Source organism: Saccopteryx bilineata, chromosome 4 (assembly GCF_036850765.1).
Source record: "Saccopteryx bilineata isolate mSacBil1 chromosome 4, mSacBil1_pri_phased_curated, whole genome shotgun sequence".
NCBI lineage: Eukaryota > Metazoa > Chordata > Mammalia > Chiroptera > Emballonuridae > Saccopteryx > Saccopteryx bilineata.
In genome coordinates this window covers 158,083,510-158,103,384 of record NC_089493.1, presented here as the reverse complement: position 1 = coordinate 158,103,384, position 19,875 = coordinate 158,083,510, and the positions used below count along the sequence as shown (strand labels likewise).

At 40.4% G+C, this 19,875-nt stretch overlaps 1 protein-coding gene across 9 annotated transcripts in view; it reads left to right on the top strand.

Annotated features, from left to right (window-relative positions):
* Window positions 1-19,875, top strand: part of CNOT6 (CCR4-NOT transcription complex subunit 6) — a 78,898-nt gene that overhangs the window by 21,037 nt on the left and 37,986 nt on the right. The gene's annotated exons all lie outside the window — the stretch shown is intronic.

Here is a 19,875-nt window from a genome sequence, read left to right as displayed (position 1 = left end):
AGAGCAACAACACTCCAGATGGGCAGAGCATCGTCCCCTAGTGGGCATGCCGGTTGGATCCCAGTCGGGGGCATGCGGGAGTCTGTCTCTCTGTCCCTGCTTCTCACTTCAGAAAAATACACAAAAAAAGTAATAATAATAATAGTATCAAGGATGAAATGAAAATAACGCATTTGAAATGCTTCATGTGCAAAGGTTTGTTCTGGTACTTAATTCTCTGAGAGTAGGATTGAGCTTTTGTATTACCAGGTTACAGCTTTCCAGTGGCATGGAACTGCTTGTGTTAATATAAGTTCTGGGATAAATTTGTTTTTCTTCACTTGTTTTTTTTTTTAGTCAGAGTCTAAGGACAGCCCTATTCAGAAACAAAATTTTACAAGTTTGAAGCAGATCGCAAAGTTCCCTTTTACCGTTCATGCTTTCTTGACATTTTCCAAGAAACATATGAGCCCCAGGCCCACAGAGGATATCTCCAGCATTTTTTTTCAGTGCACGTGCAGGCTTCTTTTATTTATACATATATATATATTTCAGAAGTAGTGAAGAGTCATTACTTCTGAAGCATACAGTGCTAAAGAAGTTTTGTGTTGATTTTGGCCTAATATTCCTCCCCATACTTTCCTGAAATTATACAGAGCAAGTTTACTTTTTTCTGTCCTTGGTTTATATTTTTAACGTAATGTAGCAAGCATACATGTGCTATGTGTAAATATTTTGCCAGGTGCTGTACTAGGCATATGGAAGATACATAAATAAAAAAACACCGTCCTGTTATTCTGGAGCTTACAGCATTTTAGGGAGTGAGTAGAAGGGAGGAGTGTACCAGTATAAATAACTAATAGACGAAATATAACTGCCAGGTCTAGGTAGAAAGCTATACAGGAAGCAGAAAGGAAGTAGTGATAATAGTATTCTTCCCTTGCCAGCTCAAAATTTCTAGTTATTCTAATGAATGTGTAAATCCAAACTCCCTCCTCTGCAGCCATGAAGGTTGGTTACCTATGTGAGTCTCTCCTGGTTTAACTCTCCTGGCCTTAATTAAGCCAAGCTCAGTTTCATAAAGTACATGTGGTGGAGAGTGACATTTCTCTCTTGTACTTCTCCTGTCATATTTGACTTTCTGGGTTAGGAGAGCCCAAAGAGAAATAAGCTCTCTCACTTACCAGTCACCTTCAAAGCACAGGCAGGCACTGCTCCCACTTTGCCCTTTTACTTTCTGCAGGCCCAGTATCTAGCTGTATTTTTTTCTTTTGTTAAGTTTGTATTAGCAGTTTTTGAATAACAAGTTCTTTGCATGTAGGGAAGTTTCCCCTTATAACATCAAGAAAAGCTAGAAAATGTAAGACTTTGGGTCACTGTTCCCTGTTTACTCTGAACTTTGGAAGTCTTTATACAGGATGGGAAGGAAAGAGAGATTCCTCTTAAGGTAACGATCTTAACAATAGGCTTATCTTTAGCAAGAATAATAGAGGATATACTGCTGTTGGGTGTCTATGGAACAGGACCTTGTAGTTCACAAAGCCACTATAAGGAAGGTTACTTTATAGTCTTTTTATTTAGTTTTTATTTTTTAAGTGAGAGGAAGGAAGATAGAGATGGATTCCCGCATGTGCCCTGATCGGGATGCACTCAGCAGTGTCTCCTCCGCCCCCCCCCCCCCAATACTTGAGTACCAAGCTGTCCTCAGTAGCTGAGGCTGACACTTGAGTCAGTCAAGCCACTGGCTGCAAGAAGGAAGGGGGGGGGGAGAGAAGCAGATGATTACTTTCCTGTGTTCTCCGACCAGGGATTGAACTCAAGACGTCCACATGCCAGGCCGATGCTCTATCTGCTGAGCCAAGTGGCCAGGGCCTCCTTTTTTTTTAATTGAATTTATGGAGTGACATTGGTTATAAAATCTATATAGGTTTTGGGTGTACAGACTGGTTCAGCCAACTGTGGAAAGCAGTATAGAATTACCTCAAAAAATTAAAAATGGAACCCAATATATTGTTTTGTGTGTTTTTTACCCCAAGTTAAGTCTCCTTTCATCATCATTTATCCCCTATCCTCTTCTACCTCCCCCACTCTCCTTTTCCTCTGGAGTCACCACACTGTTATCTGTGTCTGTGAGGTGTTTTTTGTTGTTTTTGCTTAATTTCTTCACCTTTTTTACTCCCCCCTCCCCTTTGATAGTTGTTAGTCTGTTCTCTCTATAAGTCTGTTTCTGTTTTACATGTTCATTTTGTTCACTAGATTCCCTGTATATGTGAAATCACATTATTTATTTTTCTCTGACTGACTGACCTCACTTAGCATAATGCTCTCCAGATCCATTCATGCTGTTTCAACGGGTAAGATTTCCTTCTTTTTTTATTGCCAGGTAGTAATCTGTTGTTGTATAAATGTACCACAGGTCTTTTAGCCACTCATCTACTGATGGGCACTTGGACTGCTTTAAATCTTGGTCATCGTAAATGCTGCAGTGAACAAAGGGATGCGTATCTCCTTTCAAATTAGTGTTTTAGGTTTCTTCGAATACATTCTCAGAAATGGAATTTCTGGGTCATAAGCATTTCCATTTGTAATATTTTGAGGTAACTCTATACTGATTTCCACAGTTGGCTGAACCAGTCTGAGTTCCCACCAATAGTGCACCAGGGTTCCCTTATAGTCTTGGTCCTCAATATATAAGCTATGTGTAGCAATTGTCAAGGCTAAACTCATTTTGTGCTAAGACAGTTATTTCATGTACATGCTGTAGCATCAGTACCTTAAGATCCTGTGATACAAAGTGCATATGTTCTTATGGTTCCAAGAAGATGAATGGTTAGTTCCTTGTGCTATTTGGAGGCAACCAGATAAGCCAAGTGACTGTTAATCATTTACATATAAGGAAGACCTTTTTATTGTAAAATGAAACACAGATAAAGAAAACCACAGAGACAAAATATATTAGCGAATTATTATAAGGCCAAAAGCCTTGTAACTACCCAGGTCAAGAAGTTTTTCGCTTACCTCAGAATCCCCTCCATATTCAACATCAAATCATAACCTCCTCTCTGCTCCCAGAAGTAACCATTATCCTGATTTCTATAGTAATCATTTACTTTGTTTTCTTACAGCTTTTTTTATTTTTTTATTTTTATTTTTTTGCATTTTTTTTTTTTATTTCATTTTTCTGAAGCTAGAAACAGGGAGAGACAGTCAGACAGACTCCCGCATGTGCCCGACCGGGATCCACCCGGCACGCCCACCAGGGGGCGACGCTCTGCCCACCAGGGGGCGATGCTCTGCCCATCCTGGGTGTCGCCATGTTGCGACCCTCCTGGGTGTCGCCATGTTGCGACCAGAGCCACTCTAGCGCCTGGGGCAGAGGCCACAGAGCCATCCCCAGCGCCCGGGCCATCTTTGCTCCAATGGAGCCTTGGCTGCGGGAGGGGAAGAGAGAGACAGAGAGGAAGGCGCGGCGGAGGGGTGGAGAAGCAAATGGGCGCTTCTCCTATGTGCCCTGGCCGGGAATCGAACCCGGGTCCTCCGCACGCTAGGCCGACGCTCTACCGCTGAGCCAACCGGCCAGGGCTCTTTTTTTTTTAAAGCAAGGTGGGGAGACAGGAAGGGAGAGAGATAAGAGGCATTAACTCATAGTTGCAGCACCTTACTTGTTAATTGATTGCTTTCTCATATGTGCCTTGACGGGGGGGGGGGGGGGGGGGGGGGGGGGGGGGGGGGGGGGGGGGGGGGGGGGGGTGGGCTCTCCAGCCAAGCAATGATCCCTTGCTCAAGCCAGTGACTTTGGGCTTCAAGCCAGCAACCATGGGGTCATGTCTAGGATCCCACACTTAAGCCAGCAACCCCACACTCAAGCCAGATGAGCCCACGCTCAAGCTATCGACCTCGGAACCCTGTAATTATTTATTTGCTATATCCCATATTATTCAATACATATATAACTTTTAGAATAACAGTACTAAAAATACTACTAATATGAATACTGAGAACAGGAAAATATTTGCCTGTCATCCCCATAATAGTTACACTCTATGTTGTCAGAGTATGTATCCATATCTACTGTCAGCTTTCCCATATAACTTGCATAAACTCCCATGTAGACCTAGTTTTGTAGACCTATTCCTCGCCTCCCACCAGTTCACTTGTCTCTGATGATTTTGGTGTTTTTGGAACCGTATTCTCTGTTTCCTGAGAATGGGCTCATGGGAACAATATTCTTTGACTCTCTTGCATGTCGGTAACAGTTTGTACCCTTTATATTTGAAAATCAGTTTTGTTGAAAGTAAAACCTTTGGCTTACATTATTACCTTTAAGTATCTTAAGAATGTTACCCCAGCCCTGGTCGGTTGGCTCAGTGGTAGAGCGTCGGCCTGGCGTGCAGAAGTCCCAGGTTCGATTCCCGGCCAGGGCACACAGGAGAAGCGCCCATCTGCTTCTCCACCCCTCCCCCTCTCCTTCCTCTCTGTCTCTTCCCCTCCCCCAGTGAGGCTCCATTGGAGCAAAGATGGCCCGGGCACTGGGGATGGCTCCTTGGCCTCTGCCCCAGGCGCTAGAGTGGCTCTGGTCGCAACAGAGTGACGCCCCGGAGGGGCAGAGCATCACCCCCTGGTGGGCAGAGCGTCGCCCTCTGGTGGGCGTGCCAGGTGGATCCCGGTTGGGCGCATGTGGGGAGTCTGTCTGACTGTCTCTCCCCGTTTCCAGCTTCAGGAAAAAAAAAAAAAAAGGAATGTTACCCCAGTTTTGCTATAGGCTTGATGACAGTCTAATTTTTTTTCCCCTTATTAGTTATTTTTGCCTGGATGCCAAAAGCATTTATTTCCCTTAAAATAAGTAATTTTACTAGAGTATGTATATATTGGTGTTGGTTCTGCCTTGGTATTATCAGGTATAGTATGTTTTTTAATTGTGTAGCTTGAAATTTTTTCTTTTAATTTCAGGAAAGTTCTTTTTGGCTAATAATTTTTAGTTAGTTTTTTTTTTAAGGTGAGAGGAGGGGAGATAGTGAGCCAGACTCCCACATGCATGCTGATCAGGATCCATCTGGCAACTCCTGTCTGGAACAGATGCTCGACTTAACTGAGCTATCCTCAGTGCCTGGGGCCGACGTTCGAATCAGTGCCCTGATGGCATTGATGGGGGATCGAACCCTGGATGTCCATATGCTAGCTGATGCTCTGTCCACTGAGCCAACTGGTTAGGGCCTAATTTTAGTATTTGTTCAGATCCGTTGCTTTTTTTGTGTGTATGTATGTGTGCCCCAGAGATTTGTTTTCTGTATTTGCATATTCATTTCAAATAACTTGAAACATTTTTTGTTAAGATATAATTTATAGTAAAATAAAGATAAAATACAGTAAAACTCACTCTTGTGTAGAATGCTTTTACAAATACACATTTGTGTAATCACCACCACAATTACAGTATGGAGTAGTTTCATCACCCCAAAAAACTTCCCCATACTCCTTTGTAGTGAACCTCCCTCCTACCCGCTGCCCCTCTCCCAGCCTCTGCAACCACTGATCTTTTTTTTTTTTTTAATAGACGAGTTTTTGGAGGGTTTTTACAGCAGATTTAGGCACATGACAAATTTGAAGGAAAGTGCAGTGCATGACCCCTTTACTATCAACATCCCCCTCCAGTGTGGTGCATCTGTTAACAGTTGATGAAGTTGTGTTGATGCGTCATTATCACTCCAAGTCCATAGTTTACATTAAGGTTCACTCTTGTATGGTCTCTGGGTTTATATGAAGATAATGGCATGTATCCACCGTTACAATATCAGACAGTGTTTTCACTTCCCTAAAAACCCTCTGTGCTTCAATTTATTCCTCGTTCTCTTTCCCTGAACTCCTGGCAACCACTGATCATTTTACTGTCTCCATCCATAGTTTTGCCTTTTCCAGGACGTCATATAGACGGAATCATATAGTATGCAGCCATTTCAGATTGGCTTCTTTCATTTAATGATTTCAGTTCCTCCATGTCTTTTCATGACTGGGTAGTTCATTTCTTTGTAGTGCTAAATCATATTCCATTGTCTGGATATACCATAGTTTATATAGCCACCTACTGAAGGACAACTTGGCTGCTTACAGGTTGTAGCAGTTATGAATAAAGCTGCTACAGATGTCCGTGTGCAGGTTTTCTTGTGGACACAGATTTTCAACTCCTTTGGGTAAATGCCAAGGAGCATAATAGCTGGATCATATGGTAAGGCTATGTTTAGTTTTGTAAGAAACTGCTAAACCTCTTCCAAAGTGACTGAACCATTTTGCATTCCCATCAGCAGTAAATTCCCATCACACCCTCTCCAACATTTGGTGTTGTCAGTGTTCTGAATTTTGGCCTTCTAATAGGTGTGTGTGTGTGTGTGTGTGTGTGTGTGTGTGTGTGTGTGTGGTGGGGTCTCAGTGTTTTCTTAATGTTCATTTTTCTGCTTATATATGATTAAGAGCATCTTTTTATATGCTTATTTACTACTGGCATATTTTCCTTTGATGAAGTGTGTGTTCAGGTCTTTTGCCTATTTTTAAATTGGCTCTTTTTTTCTTACTGTTTCTTTGTATATTTTGGATAATAGTTCTTTATCAGATATGTCTTTGCAAATGTTTTCTCCCACTCCGCATCTTATCTTCTCAGTCTCTTAACAGTGTCTTTCACACAGCAGACATTTTTCATTTTAATGAAGTCCAGTTTCTCAGTTGTTTCTTTTATGGATCATGTCTCTGGTGTTGTATATATAAGTCATCGTCATGCCCAAAGTCCTCTAGATTTTCTCTTGTGTTATCTTTAGGACTTTGTATAGTTTTGTGTTTTACATTTAGGTCTGTGATTTATTTTGAGTTAATTGTTGTGAGGGGTGTAAGATTATTTTTTGTGTTTTTTGGTTTTTTCTGTGACTGTCCCGTGTTCTGAAACCATTTGTTTAAAGACTATGTTTTTTCTATTTTATTGCTGTTGCTTCTTTGTCAAAGATCATTTTGACTATAAAGGAGTGAGTAAAAGAAGGTTTACAGTTGTGAGTATGCAAAACACAATTTGTTCTTGTATTATTAATTATTGGATTAGTTATTTGTATTACAGCTGTAAACCTACTTTTGCCAACACCTCTATTTGTGTGGGTTTATTTCAGAGCTCTCTTATTCTGTTCCAGTGATCTATTTGTCTTTTCATTCATCAATACCATACTGTCTTGATTGCTGTAGCTTTATGTAAGTCTTGAAATTGGGCACTGTCCTCTAACTTTGTTCTCCTTCAATTTTGTGTTGGTTATTTTGTGTTTATTGCCTCATATAAACTTCAGATTTAGTTTGTTGGTATGTCCAAAATAACTTTCTGGGCTGGTAGTTGATTTTGGCATTGAATCTGTAGATCAAGTCAAGAACTGACATACTGACAGCATTGAATCTTCCTATCTGTAAACATAGAATATTTCTCCATTTATTTAGTTGTTTTTTTTTTTAATCAATTTCAGTTTTCATCAACAGAGCTATCCTCAGTGCCTGAGGCCAACAATCGAACCAACTGAGTCAGTGGCTGCAAGAGGGGAAGAGAGAGAAAGGGGAGAGGGAGGGGAAGAGAAGCAGATGGTCACTTCTCACATCTGCCCTGACCAGGGCATGCCCTGCCCTAATCCTGTGTATATTTTGTTAATTTATATCTCAGTATTTCATTTAGGGGATGATAATGGTATTGTAGTTCTGGAGTGGGTTTCTTTTGTATTTTTCTGAAGTGAGAAGTGGGGAAGCAGAAAGACAGACTCCCACATGCGCCCAACCCAGATTTACTGGGCATGTCCACTAGGAGGTGATGCTCTGCCCATCTAGGATGTTGCTCTGTTGCAAGTGGAGCCATTCTAGCGCCTGAGGCAGAGGCCTTGGAGCCATCCTCAGTGCCTGGGCCAACTTTGCTCCAGTGGAGCCTTGGCTGTGGGAGGGGAATAGAGAGATAGAGAGAAAGGAGAGGGTGGGTGGGTGAAGAAGCAGATGGGCACTTCTTCTGTGTGCCCTGGATGGGAATCGAACCTGGGACTTCCACACACCAGGCATTTGCTCTACCACTGAGCCATCTGGCCAGGGCTGTGGTATTTGTAGTTTTAATGTCACATTCCAATTGTTCATTGCTGGTATACAGAAAAGCAATTGATCTTCAACCGTTTATTTATTTGTGATCTAAATTTTTTTCTCAAACTTTTCTAAAAATTTTTTTTGCAGTTATTCATTATGAACTTCTTTGTAGTTTAATTTTCGTCCACTAGGTTTTTTCTAAATCTTATGTTCTTTTAGTGCTTTTATCATTTTCTTAATATGTTTTGGCTTATTTTGAAATTGTATATATAATAGCTTTTTGTATGTATTTGCGATAGGTATGCTTTTGTTGTTTGTAAGGAGTTATTCTGGTCTTTCTGTTCTCTTAAAATGACTTTTTAAAAATATAATATTTATGAAATTTGACCTAATAACCTTTGTTATTATTTCTTTAATTTAGATTTTCTGAACTTTAGAATGTGTGATCAGGCCTTGGCTGGTTTTCTCAGTGGATAGAGCATCAGGCTGGCGTGCCGAGGTCCCAGGTTCAGTCCCTGGTCAGGGCAGATGTGAGAAGCGACCATCTACTTCTCTTCCCCTCCCTCTCCCCTTTCTCTCTCTTCCTCTCTTGCAGCCACTGACTCAGTTGGTTCGATTGTTGGCCTCAGGCACTGAGGATAGCTCTGTTGGTTCTAGCATTGGCGCCAGGTGGGGGTTGCCAAGTTGATCCCGGTCGGGATGCATGTGCGAGTCTGTCTCGCTATCTCCCATCCTCTCACTTAAAAAAAAAAAAAAAAAAAAGGTGTGATCAGGAACGTTTTCTAACTACTGAGCTTTCTCTCTGTGTGAGACTTTGACTTTCCTCCTCACTTTATTTTCTATTGATTTGAGAGGGAGACAGAAGGAAGGGATTGGGAGAGAGAAGCATCAACTTATTGTTTTCACTTAGCTATTAACTTTTAGTTGTGTACTCATTGATTGTTTCTTATACACATCCGTACTGAGGGTCGAGCCCACCACCTCTGGTGCACTGGAGAAATGCTTTATCCACTGAGCCATCTGGAAAGGCCTCCTTCCTTCATTTCTTTCTGGACCTTTTTTTCCTTATCACCTTTACTGTAGTCCTACTTAATTTTAATTTCATTTTTAGAGCTTTGACCTCAGAATGGGGCCTTGGCTGATCAATTTGTAGAGTTCTAGGGCCTAGAATAGAATGCCTTCAGACTTACTGTGGACACTTGGTACTTGTTATTGAATTGTACTGAAACCCTCTCAGTTGCAATGATGTTCTCAGATTGGTACTTCCCATTAGATACTAGTTAGTTTCTCTATTTTCAGTTCCTTTAAATCAGGGGTCTCAAACTCGCAGCCCGCTGAACAATTTTGTGCGGCCCGCAGACTAATCCACGAAGTTCAAAATATTTTGGATAAAATGAAGTAAGCCTAGGGGCCTACTTGTATTTTTCATTTCTCTAGCATCCTAGCTAGATATTAGCTTAGTTAACAGCAGTTGTGATGCGAACTACAGTTTCTGGTCGTTTTGTGACACTGAGTAAACTGCATGTATGATTGTGCTTGTTGTACTGATTTTTTTTTGTTTTCAACTGCAGTGAGAAAAGTGTTGTGTAACAGTTGCCTTTTGTAGACCTAGTGTGGCCCGCCAAACGGCTGTGACCTTGCTCTGCGGCCCACATGCTGAGTTGAGTTTGAGACCCCTGCTTTAAATACTTTTACATTTCATGCTGCTATTGATATGGTTGGGTTTAAGTCAGCTGTCACTTGATTAACAGTTAACACTTGAACAAAATGGAGTTGAACTGCATGGGTCCACTTACAGATTTATTTTTTCCTTTACTGTCAATGATTTATTATAAAGCGTACCTCTCAGGAATAGCGAGATGGAAGAGATGCATATGTACTCTCTTTGGGCATGCCATCATCCCAGCATACCAGTCTTTTTTTTAGAGAGAGAGAGAAAAAGAGAGGTACAGGCAAGCAGGAATGGAGAGAGATGAGAAGTATTGACTCTTCGTTGCAGCACCTTAGTTGTCAAGCCAGTGACCCCTTGCTCAGGCCAGCGACCTTTGGGCTCAAGCCAGTGACCATGGGGTCATGTTTATGATCCCATGCTCAAGCTGGTGACCCCACACTCAAGCTGGATGAACCTGTGCTCAAGCCAGTGACCTCAAGGTTTTAAACTGGGGACCTCAGTGTCTCAGGCTGACGTTCCAACCACTGTACCACTTCCTGGTCAAGCTATATACAGATTTTTAACAATAAATATCTGTACTGTTTTGAATCCATAGTTTGGAGTCTGTGGCTGCAGAGGGCTGACTATATGCATTGATCTGTACCATTTTGTAAAGAGTACTTGAGCATCTGTGGATTTTGGTGCCTGGAACCAACTCCAGTCCTCCCCATCCCCACACCCTTATGGATTTCAAAAGGCAACTTAAGTTTTGGGGGAGTCAAAAGTTATATGTTTGCAGTTTTCGTGTGTCAAGGGGTTGGCACCCTAACCCCTGCATTGTTTAAGGGTCAACTATATTTTCTTTTTTGTTGTTGTTGCTTTTTTTCTTTCCTTTTGATTAACTAGGTAAAGTATTTTTTATAAAATTGCATTTTATCTCCTTAGTTATCTAATTAGTTTTATGTAACTCTTTAACAAATAACAATGGTTGCTTTGAGTTTATAATATAAGGTGTATCAGTAGTAATATACCACTTCCACTTCACTTAAAGCAGGGTTTGGGAACCTTTTTGGCTGAGAGCCATGAACGCCACATATTTTAAAATATAATTCTGTGAGAGCCATACAACAACCCGTGTACCTTACGAATTATCCAATAAAAATTTGGTGTTGTCCCGGAGGACAGCTGTGATTGGCTCCAGCCACCCGAAACCATGAACATGAGTGATAGGAAATGAATGGATTGTAATACATGAGAATGTTTTATATTTTTAATGTTATTTTTTTTATTAAAGATTTGTCTGCAAGCCAGATGCAGCCTTCAAAAGAGCCACATCTGGCTCGCGAGCCATAGGTTCCTGACCGCTGACTTAAAGTATGAGCCTAACAGCAATATACTTCTATTTCTCTTCTAGACTTTGTGCTATTGCTGTCATATATTTTACTTCTACATATGTTATAAGTCTCATAAAGTGTAATTTTTATTTTAAACAGTCAAGTATTGGGAATAGTTTTTTACCCATGTCCACGCCCTACTGCTGAGCCAACTGACCAGGGCTGGCTATTTTTCTTTTTAACGATGAAATTCAGAATCAATTTACCTAATCCTGACTTTTTTTGGGGGGGGGGGGAGTGACAGACAGGAAGGGAAAGAGATGAAAAGTGTCAACTTGTAGTTGTGTCACTCGAGTTGTTCATGAATGCTTCTCATACATGCCTTGACCTGTGGGCCCTAGCCAAGCCAGGGAATTTGGGCTCAAGCCAGTGACCTCAGGGCTTCAAACCTGAGATCTCAGCGTCTCAGGTCAACACTCTATTCAGTGCACCACCACTGGTTAGGTCAGGGCAAGCATTGTATTGTATTGTATTTATTGTATTGCATTGTATTTATTTATTTTTGTGATAGAGACAGAGAGAGGGACAGATAGGGACAGACAGGAAGGGAGAGAGATGAGAAACATCAATTCTTTGTTGCGGCTCTTTAGTCTCCTTAGTTGTTCATTGATTGCTTTCTTATATGTACCTTGACTGGGGGGCTGCAGCAGAGCCAGTGACCTTGGGCTCAAGCCAGAGACCATGGGATCATGTCTATGATCCCACACTTAAGCCAGCGACCCTGTGCTCAAGTAAGATGAGCCTGCACTCAAGCTGGTGACCTCGGGGCTTCAAACCCGAGTCCTCTGCATCCAGTCTAACACTGTCCACTGTACCACTGCCTGGTCAAGCAAGCTTTTTAATTTTAGCCTGGGTGGGATGTGTAATGGAATCTCATTGTGGACTTGGATTTCCCTAATAAATGCTGATGTCAAGAATTTTTTTGTTATTATTTGCCATCTGTTTATCTTCTTGGGTGAAGTGTCTGTTAAAAATCTTTGCTCATGCCTGACCAGGCAGTGGCACAGTGGATAGAGCGTTGGACTGGAATGTGGAAGACCCAGGTTCGAGACCCCGAGGTCGCCAGCTTGAGCGCGGGCTCATCTGGTTTGAGCAAAGCTCACCAGCTTGGACCCGAGGTCACTGGCTTGAGCAAGGGGTTACTCAGTCTGCTGGAGGGCCTGTGGTCAAGGCACATATGAGAAAGCAATTAATGAACTACTAAGGTGTCGCAACGAAAAACTGATGATTGATGCTTCTCATCTCTCTTCGTTCCTGTCTGTCCCTATCTATCCTTCTCTCTGTCTCTGTTAAAAAAAAAAAAATCTTTTGCTCATTTTGAAAATTTGTTTTTTTCTTAGGGAATTTTGAGAGTTCTTTATATAGTAAGTCCTGAAATCAGGTATTATAATATCATGTTAGTCCTCCAGCTATGTTTTGTTGTTGTTTTGCCTTCTCTAAGTCGTTTAAATTTTCATCGAAATTTTGAAATCATCTTGCCAGTTTCAAACTTGCCGATATTATGATTGGTATTGTGTTGACTCAGAACTGATTTGGAGAGATCTGACATCTTATGAACACTATAAATCTATTCACTTATTTAGAACTTCTTTCATCTCTTTCAGCAGTTTTGTTTTTAATATACAAGTGCTGCACATTTTATTATTTTTTTGTCAAATTTGCCCCGAAGCAGTTCATAATTTTGATGGTATTGTAAATGTTGCCATTTTGGAATTTGGTTTCTGTTTATGACTAGTTTATAGAAGTATAATAGATATTTTTGTATATTAGGCCATTGCTATGACCTTGCTAATCTCACTTATTAGTAGCATTTTTATAAATTTCATAGGATTTTTACATGGATGATTGTGCCATTTGGAAATAAAGGTTGCTTTATTTCTACCTTTCCAAATTTTAATTTTTCTGGTCACTGCAATGGCTAGAACCTCCAGTATAATGCTGAATGGGAGTGGTTAGAGGACACATTCTTGCTTTGTGTCTAATCTTGGGGGGAAAGCAGTCATTTATCACTAAGGTTTTTGTAGATTCCCTTTTTCAAGATTAAGGAAGGCCCTGACTGGTTGCTCAATGGAGTCGGCCTGGCTTGTGGACGTCCTGGGTTTGATCCCCAGTCAGGGCACACAGAAATAGCAACCATCTGCTTCTCTCTTCCATTTCCCCCTTCTCTCTATGTGTTGAGTTCTCTGTTGGTCTGAGTGCAGGGCCTTAGACGGAGCAGGGCGGGGGGTTGCTGGGTGGATCCCGGTCAGGGCGCATGTGGGAGTCTGTCTTTCTACCCCTCCTCCTCTCACTTAAAAAATTGAGGAAGTTCTATTCTTAGCTTACTAAGTTTTTTGTTTTTGTTTTTTAATCAGTAGTAGGTATTACTGATTTTTGCCAACTGCTCTTTCTGCATTTTACTTAGATTATTTTCTAAGAAAAAAATTTTTGAATGATTTCTTTTTGTAATGTTCAGTGAACCTTGGATTTCCTGGCACAAATCTTATTTGGTAGTTGTCCTCTTAATATATTGATGAATTTGATTTATTAAGATTTTATTAACAAACAATCCAATAAAAAAATGGGAAGAGGACATGAACAGACACTTCTCCCAGGAAGAGATACAAATGGCCAACAGATATATGAAAAGATGCTCAGCTTCATTAGTTATTAGAGAAATGCAAATCAAAACTACAATGAGATACCACCTCACTCCTGTTAGATTAGCTATTATCAACAAGACGGGTAATAGCAAATGTTGGAGAGGCTGTGGAGAAAAAGGAACCCTCATTCACTGTTGGTGGGACTGTAAAGTAGTACAACCATTATGGAGGAAAGTATGGTGGTTCCTCAAAAAACTGCAAATAGAACTACCTTATGACCCAGCAATCCCTCTACTGGGTATATACCCCAAAACCTCAGAAACATTGATACGTGAAGACACATGTAGCCCCATGTTCATTGCAGCACTGTTCACAGTGGCCAAGACATGGAAACAACCAAAAAGCCCTTCAATAGAAGACTGGATAAAGAAGATGTGGCACATATACACTATGGAATACTACTCAGCCATAAGAAATGATGACATCAGATCATTTACAGCAAAATGGTGGGATCTTGATAACATTATAAGGAGTGAAATAAGTAAATCAGAAAAAAACAAGAACTACATGATTCCATACATTGGTGGAACATAAAAATGAGACTAAGACATGGACAAGAGTGTGGTGGTTACCAAGGGTGGGGGGGGAGGGAGGACATGGGAGGGAGAGAGTTAGGGGGAGGGGGAGGGGCACAGAGAACTAGATAGAGGGTGACGGAGGACAATCTGACTTTGGGCGAGGGGTTTGCAACATAATTTGATGACAAAATAACCTAGACATGTTTTCTTTGAATATATGTACCCTGATTTATTAATGTCATCCCATTACCATTAATAAAAATTTATTAAAAAAAATGTGTATTACTAGCTAAAAAAAAAAAGATTTTATTAAATTTTGCATTTGTATTCATGAGGGATATTGGGTTGTAGGATCTTTTTTTTTTTTTGCACTATTTTGGCAATAGTGTAATGTTAGTCTTGTAGAAGGGGTTGGAAAGTATCATCTTCAGTTTTCTGGATGAATTTTTGTAGAATTGATATTATTTCTTAAATTATTTCACCAATGAATCCATCATGTTATAGAATTTTCTTTGTGGGAAGGTGTTTTTTTTTGTTTTTTGTTTTACAGGGACAGAGAGAGAGTCAGAGAGAGGGATAGATAGGGACAGACAGACAGGAACGGAGAGAGATGAGAAGCATCAATCATTAGTTTCTCGTTGTGACATCTTAGTTGTTCATTGATTGCTTTCTCATATGTGCCTTGACCGTGGGCCTTCAGCAGACCGAGTGACCCCTTGCTCAGTGACCTTAGGTCCGAGCTGGTGAGCTTTGCTTTTTTTTTTTTTTTTTTTTTTTTTGCTCAACCCAGATGAGCTTGTGCTCAAGCTGGCAACCTTGGGGTCTCGAACCTGGGTCTTCTGCATCCCAGTCCGACACTCTACCCACTGCACCACCACCTGGTCAGGCTGTGGGAAGGTTTCTATCAAATACATTCATAGTGTTGTGCAGCCGTCACTATACCATCCATTGCTGTGGCTGTTCATCTTGTAACTTGCCTTTGAAAGATATTTTCTCTGGGTTGCTAAGTTGACAGGATTTTTTTTTCAGTATATTAAAGATTTTGCTCTGCAGTCTTATCTCTTATATTGATGACAACTAGAAATCTGCAGACATTTTATTTTTATTTCTCTGTGTGAAATAGAATTATTTTTTCTCTGACTGCTTTTAAGATTTTATCATTTGTTTTAAGGCATTTGTTTAAAATGCTCCTGTATATAGTCTTCTTTTTTGTTCTTTGTGGAATTGTCGTGTGCTTGGGGTTTACTGAGCTTTTTGTGTCTGTGGGTTTGTAGATTTCATCAAGTGGGGAAAATTTTTTACCTGTATCTCTTTTTGATAAAACCCTGAGATATCATTCACACGATTCCCTTAAAATGCACATCAGTGGTTTTTGTGTATTGCCAGAGTTGTATACACATTAGCAGTCATTTCCCAAATAGCCAGCCCTTGTTAAAGTCAATTTTCTTTCCATCTCAATGGATTTTTGACCCTTCTGGATACTTTATATAAATGTAAATGGGGTCATGTAACATATGGTCACCAACTTCTTTCAGTGTTCAGTTATGTTGTAGCGTGTATCAGTACTTCATGTAATCTATTGTATGAGTAGACCACATTTTATTTATTAATCAGTTGGTGGACATTTGGATTTTTTATTTTTAATTGATTTTTGGAGAGGAGGGGAGAAAGAGAGACAGAAACATCAGTCTGTTCCTGCATGTGCCCTGACTGGGGATTGAACCAACAACCTCTGTGCTTTGGAACGATGCTCTAACCAGCTGAGCTATCGGCCCAGGGAACAGGATTGTTTTCTTGACTCTTAAGAGTAATTCTGCTATGAACATTCATGTTTGAGTTTTTGTGTGGATGTTTTTATCTCTTTCGGGTACATACCTGTGAATAGCTGGCTCATGTGGTAACTTGTATCTTAATGTTTTTGAAGAACTGCTAGGTTATTTTCCCAAGTGCCTGGTGTCTTTACCTTTCCACCAGCAGCATGTGAGGGTTCCAGTTTCTCCCTACTTTGCCAGTACTTGTTATTGTCTGTCTGTTTTTTGGTGTGTTTTTTTTTAAGAGAGAGAGTGGGAGTGGTTGGGGGACATGGACAGACAGGAAGGGAGAGAGACTAGAAGCGTCAACACTTTGTTGCAGCACCTTAGTTGTTCATTGATTGCTTTCTCATATGTGCCCTGACTGGGGGCTCCAACAAAGCGAGTAGCCCCTGCGCAGACTAGCTACCCTGGACTCAAATTTGCAACCTTGTGCTTCAAGCCAGCAACCTTTGGGCTCCAGCCAGCGACCATGGGGTCATGTCCATGATCCCATGCTCAAGTCAGTGACCCTGCACTCAAGCCAGATGAGCCCGCGTCAAGCTGGCAACCTTGGGGTTTTGAACCTGGGTTCTCAGCATCCCAGGTCGATGCTCTTATCAATTGCACCACTGTCTGGTCAGGCTTTTTTTTTCCCTCCATCTTTTTGTTTATAGTCATGCTAGTGGATGTGAATAGTGTATCATTGTGGTTTTGATTTGCATTTCTTTACAGGCTGATTATGTGGAGCATCTTTTCACGTGCTTGTTGGCCATTTGTGTATCTTCTTTGAAGAAGTATGTAGATCTTTGCCTGTTTTTAACTTGGTTCATTTGTCTTTTTACTACCAAGTTGTAAGTGTTCTGTATATAATCTGGATGCAATTGTCTTATCAGATTTATGATTATCAAATAATTTCTCCCTTTAGCTTTTTTTTTTTTACCTTATTAATCGTGTTCATTGTGGCACAAAGGTTTTAATTTTGAAGTAGTTTATCTAATATTTCTTTTGTTTATGCTGTTAGTGTTATAGCTAACAATTGCATAATCCTAGGTCACCAAGATTTATGTTTGTTTTATTTTATGTGTGTGTGTTTATGTTCCAAAATTCTTGAGTTTTGGTGTGACTAAAGAATCCATCTTCGTTCTTTAGGCTGAAGATAACAAGTTGACTCTTGCCTTTCTTCTTTTTTTTTTTGAGAGAAGATAGGCAAACTCCCACATGCACCCAGACTGGGATCCACCTGGCAACCCCATCTGGGGCTGATGCTGAGCTATTTTTAGCACCTGAGGCTGATGCGCTCCAATGGAGCTATCTTTAGCACCCAGGGCCGCGCTCAAACCATTTGAGCCACTGGCTGAGGGAAGAGAGAAGGAGGTAGGCAGAGGCAGATGGTAGCTTTTCCTGGGTGCCCTGACTGGGAACTGAACCCAGGACGTCCATATATTGAGTCGATGCTATCCATTTAGCCACTGGCCAGGGCCTGGAGTTTTCTATGTACAGGATACTATCATCTGCAAAAAGTGATAACTTTATTTTTTTCCCAATACGGATGTCTTTTAATTCTTTCTGTTGCCTGATTTTTCTGGCTAGGACTTCCAGTACTATGGTAAATAAAATTGGAGAGTGGTCAGCCTTGTCTTATTCCTGATTTTAGAGAAAAAGCATTCAGTTTTTCACTATTTTGTGTTTGTTATATATAGTGAGTATTTAGACATAAATGGATGTTGTATCTTATCAAATGCCTTTTCTGCATCTATTGATAGGATTGTATGATTTTTGTCCTTTGGTTTATTGATGTGGTGTATTATATTGATAGATTTACATATGTTGAACCATCCTTGTGCTCCTGGAATGAATCTCACTTGATCATTACTTTTTTTTTTTTTTTGGTATTTTTCTGAAGCTGGAAACGGGGAGGCAGTCAGACTCCCGCATGCACCCGACTGGGATCCACCCGGCACACCCACCAGGGGGCGATGCTCTGCCCATCCGGGACGTCGCTCTGTTGCGACCAGAGCCAGTCTAGCACCTGAGGCAGAGGCCGTGGAGCCATCCCCAGCGCCCGGGCCATCTTTGCTCCAATGGAGCCTTGGCTGCAGGAGGGGAAGAGAGAGACGGAGAGGAAGGAGAGGGGGAGGGGTGGAGGAGCAGATGGGCGCTTCTCCTGTGTGCCCTGGCCAGGAATCGAACCCGGGACTTCCGCACGCCAGGCCGACGCTTTACCACTGAGCCAACCGGCCAAGGCCTGATCGTTACTTTTTTAATGTATTGTTGTATTTGACATGCTAGTATTTTGTTTAGGCTTTTTGCAACTATATTTATTAGAGACATTGGTTTGTATTTTCTTGTGTTGTCCTTGCTAGGTTTTGGTATCAGGTTATGTTGGCATCATAAAATGTGTTAGGGAGTATTGCTTCTTCTATTTTGGGGAAGATTTTGAGGAGGATCGGTACCAATCTTCTTTGAATGTTTGGTAGAATTCACTAGTATAGCCATCTGGTCCTTGAGTTTTAATTTTTGGAAGGTTTTTGATTGTTTCTATTTCCTCCGTGCTTACAGATCTATTTAGGTTTTTCAATTTTTTGTGACTCAAGCTAGGAAGATTATATAGTTCTAGGAACTTACGTATTTCTTCCAGATTGTTGAATTAGGTAGCATGTAATCTTTCATAGTATTGTAATATGGTTATTTGTATTATATCTGTGATGTCTGTGGTAATTTCTCTTTCATTTCAGATTTTGTTTATATGAGTCATTTCTCTCTTTTCCTTAATGAGTATAGCCGGGGATTTGTCAATTTTATTGATCTTTTCAAAGAACTAGCTCTCTGTTGTATTAATTTTTCCTATAGTTTTTTCTTTGTTATTTCATTTAGTTCTCTAATTTTTACTATTTCCTTTCTTTTGCTGACTTTGGGTTCTCTTTGTTCTATTTCTAGTTAAGATGTGAAGTTAGGTTGTTTACTAAGGATCTCTTTTGTTTCTCAATAGAAGCCTATAGTAATATAAACTTCCCTTTAGTGCTTCTTTTGCTGCATCCCAGAAGTTTTGATATGTCATATTGTCATTCTCATTTGTCTGTATATATCCTTTGATCTCTATTTTTATTTCTTCATTGAACCAGTCATTTTTAGAAGTATGTTGTTTAATTTGCACATTTTTGTTGATTTCTCTACTTCTTTTCTGCAGCTGGATACTAATTTTAAAGGTTTATCATCAGAGAAGATTCTTGGTATCATTTTAATCTTTTTAAATTTGTTGATTTTAGTTTTGTGGCCTAACATACTTGATAATGTTCCATGCACACTGGAAAAAGAATGTATAATCTGATGTTCTGGGAGGAAATGTGTCATTTTAGACCAATATTTATTTATTTATTTTTATTTTATTGCTTTTAGAGAGAGGAGTAGAGAGATCAGGAGAGAGACAGGAACATCTGTTCCTGTATATGCCCTGATTGGACTGAACTAGCAACCTCCATGCTTTTGGACAGGGCTCTAACCAGCAGCTATCTGGCCAGGGAAGGCCAATCAATATTTCTTTATTGATTTTCTGTTTGGATGATCTGTCTAAAGTTGTCAGTAGTTGTGTTGAGATTTCCAAATGTGATTGTTATTGTGTATCTTGCTTTTTTGTTCTGTTTGTAGATTTCTTATATATTTTGGTGCTTTCTTATGTGATGCATATATTTTAACAACTATTAGGTCTTGATATAGTATCGCTTTATCATTATGAAATGTCCATCTATTTCTGTTTCCTTTGTTGTCTTGAAGTCAGTATTGTCAGATATAAATATGGCTATACCTGCTTTTCTTTAGGTA